Source organism: Ostrinia nubilalis, chromosome 22, assembly GCF_963855985.1.
Source record: "Ostrinia nubilalis chromosome 22, ilOstNubi1.1, whole genome shotgun sequence".
Lineage (NCBI taxonomy): Eukaryota > Metazoa > Arthropoda > Insecta > Lepidoptera > Crambidae > Ostrinia > Ostrinia nubilalis.
The window spans coordinates 795,235-807,210 of record NC_087109.1 but is presented as its reverse complement, the minus strand read 5'-3'; the positions used below and the strand labels follow the sequence as shown (position 1 = coordinate 807,210).

The 11,976-nt window shown below is 35.4% G+C and overlaps 1 protein-coding gene across 1 annotated transcript in view; it reads right to left on the bottom strand.

The window, feature by feature from the left end:
* The window catches only part of LOC135083003 (venom dipeptidyl peptidase 4-like), a 301,931-nt gene that overhangs the window by 152,069 nt on the left and 137,886 nt on the right, over positions 1-11,976 (bottom strand). The gene's annotated exons all lie outside the window — the stretch shown is intronic.

The window sequence follows — 11,976 nt, the reverse complement described above, 5'->3', positions numbered from 1 at the left end:
ACCATAGACAACTTTTGTTTGGTGGTATTTAACCTATTGGTCACCAACCTATTTCGCCTGGAACAGTAAAAAATATATTTCTGTTTTGAAAATAAAGATTTAGGGTTTTAGGCAATCGCAAAAGTACGCATAAAATAACTAAAGCATTTCCATAAGTATTTTTATCAAAGAAATATTGCACGGAAATGTTAAACGTTTTGTATTTTAAAAAAGACCACGGCGCTCTAAAGGATATAGAACGCAACTCAGATTTTATTTAATCTGATTTGATTATGATGAATTATGATAGAAAAATAATTATTAATAACAATCGGTTATTATGAATAATTTGGTAAATGTGATTAAAGAAATCATTCACGTATGTATAAAATTAAATAAACTGCTTAGGGTTGGCCCAAGGTCCACCCCCGCCGCATCTAAACCTATTTATTAAATTTTAAACAGTTCGTTTAAATTTTAAACATTCCAATCTCATTATACTAATTTATATTAAGATATCAAAACGTTCAAAATGTGTTGCTGTACACGCTGTACACGAGCCGGTGTTCTTTTTTAAGATATTTGTAAGTGATAAATTAATGTGATTACTTTCTTACTTTTACCTCGACTGTCGGTAATTATCCCAACTAATATTATAAATGCGAAAGTAACTCTGTCTGTCTGTCTGTCTGTCTGTCTGTCTGTCTGTCTGTCTGTCTGTCTGTCTGTTACGCTTTCCCGCTTAAACCTCGCAACCGATTTTGATGAAATTTGGCATAGAGATAGTTTGAGTCCCGGGAAAGAACATAGGATAGTTTTTATCCCGGTTTTTGAAACAGGGACGCGCGCGATAAAGTTTTTCTGTGACAGACAAAATTCCACGCGGGCGAAGCCGCGGGCGGAAAGCTAGTTATTAATAACTGGTAAGTAACATAATATACATAAATTAAAACGAACTGTCCCACCCGTGACAGTGACAGGGGGGCGCCACCACCGTCAATACCGAATCGCTGGTTCCGATTTTTGCCACGTTGGAAACTATATAGTTGAAATGATGGTGGCGCCCCCCTGTCAATGTGTTTGGTGACACTGTTCAGTTTAAATTAGTTCATCTATATGACTGTAAGTAATGAACAGCGCAGCCGCCGCCGGTCTTATTGATCCTTGAGGGGATAATGACATTAATTAATCAGTAAGACTATGGATCTACTATGGATGGACTATGGAAGTACTATGGATCGAAATAGCGATTTATGGACATATTGATTTTTTTCTTTCACAATTTCTATTTGAAAAAAATACTTATCGAACGTAACTTACGTTATTCTGATGAATAGACGTCAGTTGCAGGTTCACTTGGGGTAACTGACAAAGTACAGTTTTTCAGTAGAGCCGTTTAAAGTTTTTTTTCGTCTTAAATCAGACATAACTTTTTTCCTATTTAACCTGTTTTAGATCTGATTTTACAGAAATGCTTAGAATTCTACGCGGTTTTAGATTAAATAAAAAGAATTATCTAATATGTCTTAGTTAAGGAAATAAATTGCAGTTACACCAATGTATTTTTGTACTTTTGACAGTTACACTAATTTTATACCAAACTTTTGGAAAAAACATAGGTCAAATTGGTGTAAGTACTGCCAAATTTAAAGTAATTTGATATATTTGCTGGGTTTTGTTTGCTTAGTTGCTGTATAATTTATGTAAAAGTATTAAAAAATAAGAGAAGTCATAAAAAAATAACATTTTATCGTTTTCTTTATAATTTTTTTTAATTTTATTAGAAGTAACTTTTATTTTATTCATTAAAAAATGTTAAAAAAGCCACGGAAATCAAGAAAATATGTGTATTTAATTTTTTTAAGACAGAAATATTTAAATAACTAAAGTATTACTGTGAAACTAAGTAATTTGATTATTTTTTTAAGCTTTGACTTACCATTACCGTATTTAGCTCTACGGGGCAATTTAAACTGAAAACAAAATGGATTTAATTTCCCACCTCTTTATAGCAATGTTGAATTAAGGTCATGAGTACTACAACAGTAAAAGTAACAGAGTAACAACAGGTTAATGTTAACAACGCGCCGTGACGCCTAGTTGGCTGGATAGTTTGCTCAATTTCAATATTTTTTTTGTTGAGCTAACTTTAACTTCTTTAACTGATACTGCTGGTATAATAATAATGTAATATGCCTTAAGCCGTGTGGTGACGGCAGAGTAGAATACATTTGTCACCAACCCCTACTCTTCCCGCGGGTGTCGTAAGAGGCGACTTAGGGACTACACATCAAACAGAGAATGGGCAGCAGCGCTCTCTGAAAAACATCAATCTTTTAAACTGCGATCTTCAACCCGCCTGCCAAGCGTGGAGATTATGGCAAAACCCTCCACTATAGTGGAGGAGGCTTATAGTCCAGCAGTGGACTGTAAAGGGCTGTTGATGATGATGATGAATATGCCTTAAAACTTTCTAAATTCCTATTTTATTTCATGTTATAAACCTTAGCAAATCAGTGTAATTGCAATGTTTTGTAGCAAAATTTTTACATTATTACAGATACATCAATTCAACCTGGTAAAATTATTACAATGTCAGTTACACCAAAATTGTGAAGGAAATATGAAAAGTACACCTGAAAATGTCCGTGTAATTGTATTTTTTTAAAGCTAGAATTTTTTCACGTATACCATTCGAAAGAGCAGAAAACACTAAGAAAAACTGTATATTTAACTCAAAAACCGTATTTTGTCAGTTACCCCAAGTGAACCTGCAACTGACGAAATGTCGTTAAAAGTTTTTCTCTAAAATTAATAGTTTGGCTGGAAAAAAATATTTTCCGTTTTCGTTGTATGGAATAAAACTTAAAGTGGTCGATTTCGACTAAGCCTATGGCTTGTTGACTATAATCCTAAACTATCAGCGCGCGCCCAAAGTTGCCCGTTCAGAAGTTACAAGGTTCCAAAATATGAGTTAAATATTTGTCAATAATTTAAGGTTAATTTAAATTGTTAACGTATGGAATCTTTATATTTTCGTTGAATCTTTAAAGATATTCCAAAAAAAGTCACTTTTACTAACTTTTTTTTCATTTTTCAGAACCACATAACTTGTGAACGGGCAACTTTAGGCGCGCGCTGATAGTGTAGGATTATAGTCAACAAGCCATTTCATTCCATACAACGAAAATGGAAAATATTTTTTTCCAATCAAACTATTGGTTTTAGGGAAAATCTAACGACATTTATATTCATCAGAATAACGTAACGTATCGACAGGTATTTTTTTCAAATAGAAATTATGAAAAATATCGCTATATCCATAAATCGCAATTTCGATCCATAGTGTGACGTAACCTATCAATATGAATTTAAAAAATAGAAGTTGTGAAAAAAAAACACTGTCCAAAATTTCGCTTTTCGATCGATCCATAATAGAAGTTTTTTTTTTAAAACACGATGATGACATTCACAACGCTAAAAAATTATTATTTTTATCTCATAAAGATAAAAGTAAATTATGCCTGCTCCACTTTTACCTACTTTCGAGGGACCTTAATTTTTCAGTCGTACAAAACAAAATTTGACAGAAGGGCGCTACACGGGTTAAAATTCACATTTTTGTCCTTTGACGTTTCAAAATCTTTTGATTTAAATTTCCGAACGAAACATCCTATCACTCTCTAATCTATGGTCCCTACACCCCCCCTCTTGACAAACTGTCAAACAAAAGTTTGTTTTGAATTGGTTGGTGTTGTTTTGTTCGAATGAAATTAATAAGATTGTAGTTACTTACATACATATCTCAAAGAAATAATTTATAGCTGAAACAAGTGATCTTAAAAATAATAGTAACAGAAGCCTTGTACAATATTGCAACAATATCTGAGTTTTCAATGTGATACTGTTACGTTAACTCTATGCATATTTTGCCTGTGTAAAATAAAGAGAATGGTGATTGCAGCGTAAGGTAATGCTTGATGATAACTATGAAACGTTTGATAATTGATGGCACTATTAATTATTCAATAATATTTAAGAGGTCAAAGTTTTTGAGGATGAATGTTTTTTACTCTTGCACTCTAAAAGTATTGTACAGTTTTGATGAAATTGTTTAACTATAAAGCTGGGTTGCACCATCTTACTTTAACAAACATCAAAAATCTATCAAACTTCATTCAGAAAACACCAGTTATCGTTAAAGTTACGGTCAAAGTTAGGTAATGCAACTGAGCCTTAATGTTTACAACAAAATGTAAGCACAATATCTATCAATTTAATTAAAGTTATATATTTTACTTTTCAGATGTTAAAGTGATCAATAATGATGTACAACTTGTCCCGGAAAACCAATATTTAATGAAAATTAATAAAATCTTAACAAACCAAAGTAAACTGTTCATAATTCCAAAATATTTAATTGAATATAAATTGATTATTATCTTTAAATAAGCCTTCTTAATAAATGAGTGTTTTAAAATTCATTGGGTTTTAATTAATATTAAATATCTAATAAGTTGAGATAAAAATGATATAGGAATGTTATCAACTGAACTAAGTACCTAAATATACCTACTATAATAAAGTATCAATCAATCATCAATGTTAATGGAGTTCAAGATAATAGTAATATTTTGATGGTAATGATACAGACGGAGACAAGGCTATTTTCATAAATAAAAATAGATAAATAAAATCTTTTAAATACACTAAACTTTTGGCTCTTGTGCATAAAATCTTACTTTTACAGGCATGGTATGCAGCTAAATGCATCAAATAAATTATTAAGTAAATACTTTTATTTTTTTTACTGTTATAATTTTGCTGTGTGTAGGTTTTTCATATCCAGATTTTTTCTTAGAGATTATTAGTTTTCTTTGTGTAATGAAGTACTATAACACTAACTTTATTTATTAGTAAGAAGGCAATACTTATCACATTTAGTCTCAACATTTGTCATAATAATATAGGTACGAGTAGGTTTTAGTAAGTCCTGTTCTTTATACTTTAATAAAATATTAAAATATATTACCCATAATCAAACCAACTGAAATCTATTAAAAATTACAACCTGTATTTTTATTGCATCAATCGTTAGGGTTACATATGTATAAGGATGAAATCTCTCTAACAAACTTGATAAATCAAATAAAATGAAAACCATGAAATCTTTCAATGCAGTTCTCTTTCTTTTCAAAAACAAAGGAATGTTTTCTTTCAGTAAAATTTTCTATCTACAGTATTATGAGTACTTACTTTCCCTCTAGGTAGCATTACAAAATTCCACCCTGTATACTATTTATTTAATTAATTAATAACTACAATTTATAACACACAAAAGTTAGTGAGATGGCTGAAAGAAATTTCAGTTACATTTTAATGAAACTACCTACTACCTACTATGATATACATAATGTTTTTTTTGGTTTAAAGAACATTTATTTCTCATTAAAAACATTACAGTCACTTACATGAGAAATTAACAAATTTTATGTAGGTAGATAATTTACAAGTTGTCCAATAGCCAGAACAAGCAGATAAAGCTAATGATAAAGCCAGTTCTATTTCTTTTTAAAAATAAAGGAATGTTTTCTTTGAGAAAAAATTTCTATCTACAATATTAAGAGTACTTTCCCTCCAGGTGGCATTACAAAATTCCACCCTGTATAGTAGTAATATTTTGTTAGTTATGTTTGGTCTAATCTACTTTTTAAATTTCTTTCAAAATATGTGCTTAACTATCTATGTACATAATTATGTAGGTAGTTAGGTATTTACAAAGAAAGCTTTGGCGTGCCGCGTCAGTTGCTGCTAAGGCGTAAGTAATCATTCGACTTGCACTTTGGTTCTATGTTCCTATATTATTTCATAATGCCCGCTCGTTGCACAAGTACCTATAACCTATGTACAAGTTTCTGATTCTTGCTTAAGAAATATTATGAATTAAAATCTATAAAAATGTGTAGGATATAACTACCCACAAGACACGGGAGGAGCAGTTACTTAGTGGGTTATATGGTGGGGCTCATCACCTTGCCAGATAGGTAAGGACCATGTCGCAGTCAGATTGTATAATCCGCCGTTTTACATTACAGCTAGGCATTTTGCATTACAGCTCTGTTTTGTAATACGGCGGATTAACGTTTAGCCGGATTGAATACGGCTGAATGAAAATCCGCCGGAATGTATTCGGCGCCAAACGTTCTTCAATACGGCTAGCCGTAATGTAAAACAGCGTGTCATTACCCACCGGTTTGACAGTTTTTAGTTCCTATTTTCAATACCGTGGCGCTGCCGGACAAAGTGGCTATGGATTCTGGTGTTCGGCGGAATCCTACACAATATTATTAGTGTAAAAATATGAAATCATGGCAGTGGCCGGTGAAGATAATTTTATCTTAAAGAAAAATAACCCAGAAAAAATGACTAAAACTTTATTGTTTTGAGTTACCTGTTCCCTTTGATCATTTTTAATGTCTAAAAAAGACTAAAACCAAATATCTAATTAAATTCTTAAAATGTTTAGAAAAGTCTTATTGTTTTGTTACTTTTTTTTAGATGGCTATCCCTTGTGATTTATAAATAAGTAAAAAAAAAATACTGAAGCCAAATATATTATTTAGTATACAGTAACGAAGGTAATAATTCTTAAAATCTGTCTTATTAAAATTTATTTTCATTAAACATTGTTTTATTTTGTAAGTATGGTCACCCTACAATCTATAGAAGTACGATGCGGCTAAACGTGGGCCGCCGTATTGAAGAACATATCGCAATGACAATCCGCCTAAACGTTGAACCGCCGTATTACAAAACAGAGCTGTAATGTAAAATGCCTAGTGGTAATGTAAAACGGCGGATTATACAATCCGACTGCGACAACCATATGAGTTGTGAACGCGGGACATTACCAAGTATCGGCGTGTGCCTCAAACATTCGTCAACGGTCCCTATTCGGTTTCAAACAAGGAAAACGTCATTACGCCTTCGGCTTTCAGTGTGCGGCATGAATGATATATTGTGCTGGTGGCCACTGTCCGAGGCCTATTAAAAGGGCAGGAGATGAAGAAGTCGATTGGTCATGTCGAGGACTACAGCCGGCAGAAAATGGTCGTTGCTTACCTAAGTGGGCTTCTGGAGCGGTATCTATTAACTATATCTGCAATGATGCTACCTGGCATCTAAACCCCAAAACGCCCGTAGCCCATCAATGCTTGTGTCATCCGGTTGGCAAATGACCATGCTACCCGATGTCGCAGTCACTATGCCTAGACAGCCTCCATCACTCGCCACTGGTACCTCCGGAGTAGGGTTGCCAGGTCCAAAATCACAAAAGCCGGACTTTGTGCTTCATTTGGCCGGACATGCAATTAGTGTCGGCTCATGAGTGAGTACTATCATCATCGGTTGCTAACGAACATCCTGATGCGTGCGCTTCATATGATTCTGTGGCTCGACTTTCGCGAGCGCGGCGCGCGCTTTCCCTGGCGCGGCAACCAAATAAAAAGCCGGATAGGCCGGACAAGGCAATATTTGGCCGGACAAGTCCCTAAAAAGCCAAACATGTCCGGCTAAAGCCGGACGCCTGGCAACCCTACTCCGGAGCCGTCCTGTGAAACTACCCTTAGTGTAATTAAACGCACTGCCCTCTACTCTATAGAAATAAACCAGAGCCCCGATTACGGTAACTTTTAACGTCAACAATCCAGACACGCTTCTCGATTCTGCGATACGATTGGTCGTTCAACAGCGTACGTCAGCTGTTTTGACCAATCGTATCGCAGAATCGAGAAGCGTGTCTGGATTGTTGACGTTAAAAGTTACCGTAATCGGGGCTCAGTTAACCAAGTGAAGTGCGTGTCGTGCCACGCGCAGTGTAGGGTTTCGTAGTTGCCCGTCGTTACCACAATATATTTCAGAAGCAAGCAATTACTTCATCTTAAGTCACTTTTAATGGGGGGACGCCTTACTTAAGTACTCGAACAAAAATTGGCTTAAAGTGTAAATTTAATATTTTGCAAACTGAATCCGTTTAAATAAAAAAATAGTCTTAGAAACTCCCAAGCCATTATAAAAGACTTATATACAACGATACCCTACAGATGGGGTATAAGATTAAAAAAAAAATCCCCACTTTACATAGGGAAACTACACAAAAAAAATATTTTTCAAAATTTTATTTTATTACTTTGCCGACGTGAAATAAATACATACCAACGGTGAAGTAGCAATACCTCCTATAATTTTTTAAGAAATCGATTTTCATTTTTCATTACAATAGGCATAAAATTTAATTTCATGTGAACATTTTCCATTCGAAATAAGGGTTCCTTGTCAGGACTATGAACCCTAAAAAAAAGTGATTACCTACAAACTTATTTGCAGTTGTTAGTAGACAATATTTACAAGTTACTACGTAACTCTCGGTGCACGAATCCGATTTTCACTTGAACGGTTTTTCGTCTCTGGATAAGTAAGTACATAATATATTTTTGTGTTTTTCTCCTTCTCTACTTAACACTGGGCTGCAGTCCTGTCTTAAATATTAAATATTAAAATTAATGGCGATTTTCGGGCTTTGAACTATCGTTCGGCCTTCGGTCTCGCCTTAGTAAGCTCCTGTATACAATTTGTATGGAGAATTTAGTTCCGTTACGAAAGTGATTGACAGCTTGGCGGCCATCTTGGATTTTCAAAATTCTGTATTTTTCCCTTGATCTGGACTACTTTCCGCACCAAACCCCATTTTTACTCTTTCTCTAAGTTTACCGAGTTCCGAGCAGCAATGCCAAAACCCCATGTCCAAAAATTGTGTAATCCCGTAACTCCAAGTGTTGCCAGGTCATCGAGATAAAAATGGTCAAATGTCATTAGTTTCACTAATTTCCACACGTTTCAATAAAAAAAATCAATCACCGGAAGTCATTATTTCCATTTCTTTCATATAAGGACCAAATCTCCAACAATATGGCAACATTGCAGAAATTTCTTTACCCAAGCGATACCTCTTAACAAGACACATGAACGCCTCATACAACCCAACTTTCGCGAATATTGCCATCTACCCTAATAATGCATTTTAAAAATACGAAAAATGAAACTTTTTACCAATCGGCCGCTTGCTCCGCCGCCATCTTGATTTTTCCATGATTTTTTATTTTTCCAATAATTAGGGTCATATAACCAACCAAACACCATTTTTACATTTTTTCTGCCATATCTCCATCTGTCCGTTCCTTAACTATAAAGATACCTACCCATGTCGCAAAAAATACTTTTTCTCATAGCTTCCAGTGTTGCCAGATGATCGAGAAGAAAATGGTCAAATAATATTTTTAGGATTACTTTGCACGAGTTCACATCCAAATTTTTGACCGGAACTCATTATTTACATTTTTTTAATTTTTTTGACCAAATCTCCAAAAATATGGCAACACTGGTAAAACTTATTTACCCAAGCAACACCTCTTGACAAAACACACATACGCCTCATACAACCCGACTTTCCCAAATGTTGCCAACTGCCCGAAAAATGCATTTGAAAAATCAGAAAACTGAAACTTTTTATAAAATGGCCGCCCGCTCAGCCGCCATCTTGATTTTCTTACATTTCGGATTTTTCCCATAATCTGGGTCGTATAACCGACTAAACCCCATTTTTGGATTTTTTCTCCCATAATTATGTTCTTCTGTCCGTCCATAACTTTAAAGACACCCATGTCGAAAAAAATACTTTTTCCCGTAGCTCCCAGTGTTGCCAGGTGATCGAGACGAAAATGGTCAAATGTCATTTGCACGACCCCTTTGCAGGAGGCGTCATCCAAATTTTTGACCGGAAGTCGTTATTTCTACTTTCGACATTTTTGGACCAAATCTCCCAAAGTGTGGCAACACTGGAGAAATTTCTTCATCCAAGCAAAACCTCTGGACAGAGCCCCGATTACGGTAACTTTTAACGTCAACAATCCAGACACGCTTCTCGATTCTGCGATACGATTGGTCGTTCAACAGCGTACGTCAGCTGTTTTGACCAATCGTATCGCAGAATCGAGAAGCGTGTCTGGATTGTTGACGTTAAAAGTTACCGTAATCGGGGCTCTGGACACACAACCGCCTCATACAACTCGACTTTCCAAAATGTTGCCAAGTACTCGAAAAATTAATTCCAATATTTCGAAATTTTCAACTTTTTACAAAATGGCCGCTCGCTCAACCGCCATCTTGATTTTTTGACATTTCGGATTTTTCCCATAATTTAGGTCGTATATTCGACAAAACCTCATTTTTATTTTTTTTCTGCCACAACTCCTTCTGTCTGTCCTTAACTTTAAACGAAAATTTGTTTTCCCCGTAACTTTCAGTGTTGCCAGACTTTTTTGATAAAAATAGGGAAATATCATTCGGGTCCCCAATCGTCACCAAACTGCATACCAACTTTTTGGAATTTCTAGAAATTTCCATTTTCTACTATCCGGGGCCATGGTGGAAAATTTTCTACCAAAATGGTAGTTTTTTCCGATTCATAGCAACACTCGAGGCACAGACCAACAATCGCTCGGAACATTGTACCCTACTCCGGTGTCGTCAGCTACCGGAAAATTGGTGTCAAACTTTAGGGAATTTCATGATCGCAACAAAATGGCCGACGGCTCAGCCGCCATCTTGTTTTTTGATAATCTGTGAATGTGGCTCTTAAGAAGACTATACATGTCACAAATATTCAAAAGAAATTTTCAAAAACAATTGCGCAACTCAGAATGTCAACTCCCTAAATACACCCCTGAAATCTCATTTTCAATCCAAGATGGCGGCGCGGCCATTTTGTTTTTCCGTTTTTTTCTCACATTTTCGAACACCAAATGACAACTTCAACCGGCCCACAAAAAATAAAAAAATCAGGACGAAAAACGAAAAAGTTGGTGTGTCAAAAAAGGCCGCCATTTTGTTTTTTAGTACAAAAAATCTGATAAGCTGCGTGTTGAAAAATCTAGTTCAAAACAAGTGCTGTTACTCGTACCCTCCTCCTCTCTAAACCCCCAAAGATAGCCATGATCAGTGAATCAGTCATTGAGTGGTAATCGTGCTAAGCATACAATTTGTATGGCTCTCCATTCTAATCTCTATTAGTTCAATTACGAAAACGGCTGAAAATTTGGCGGCCATCTTGGATTTCTAAAATTTTGCATTTTTCCCTTAATCTGGACCATTTTCCGCGCCGAACCCCATTTTTACTTTTTTTCTATCCTCACCCAGTCCCGAGGAGCAACGCCTTAAAAACACCCATGTCCCAAAACTTTGAGTTCGCCTAACTCCGAGTGTTGCCAGGTGATCGAGATCAAAATAGTCAAATGTCATTAGTTTCACCTATTTGCAGGAGGCGTCATCCAAATTTTTGACCGAAAGTCGTTATTTCAATTTTTTACATTTTTTGACCAAATCTCCCAAACTATGGCAACACTGGAAATTTTTGTTTTTCTAAACGACACTCCTTAATAAACTACGTAATTGCCCCAAACAACTCGACTTTAGCAAATGTTGCCAACTGCCCGAAAAATGCATTTGAAAAATCAGAAAACTGAAACATTTTACAAAATGGCCGCCCGCTCAGCCGCCATCTTGATTTTCTGACATTTCGGATTTTTCCCATAATCTGGGTCGTATAACCGACTAAACTCCATTTTTAGTTTTTTCCTGCCATATCTCCTTCTGTCCGTCCTCGCCTTTTTCTACGTTAGCTAAGCCCCCCTGCATACAATTTGTATGGAGAATTTAGTCCCTTTAGGAAAACGGGTGAACGCTTGGCGGCCATCTTGGATTTCCAAAATTTTGCATTTTTGCCTTAATCTGGACCATTTTCCGCGCCGAACCCCATTTTTACTTTTTTTCTAACTTCACCCAATCCCGAATTCATTTGTTTCTACGATTCCTCATTCCTCCGTTGTCCCAAAACTTTGAGTTCCCCTAACTCCCAGTGTTGCCAGGTGATCGAGTTGAAAA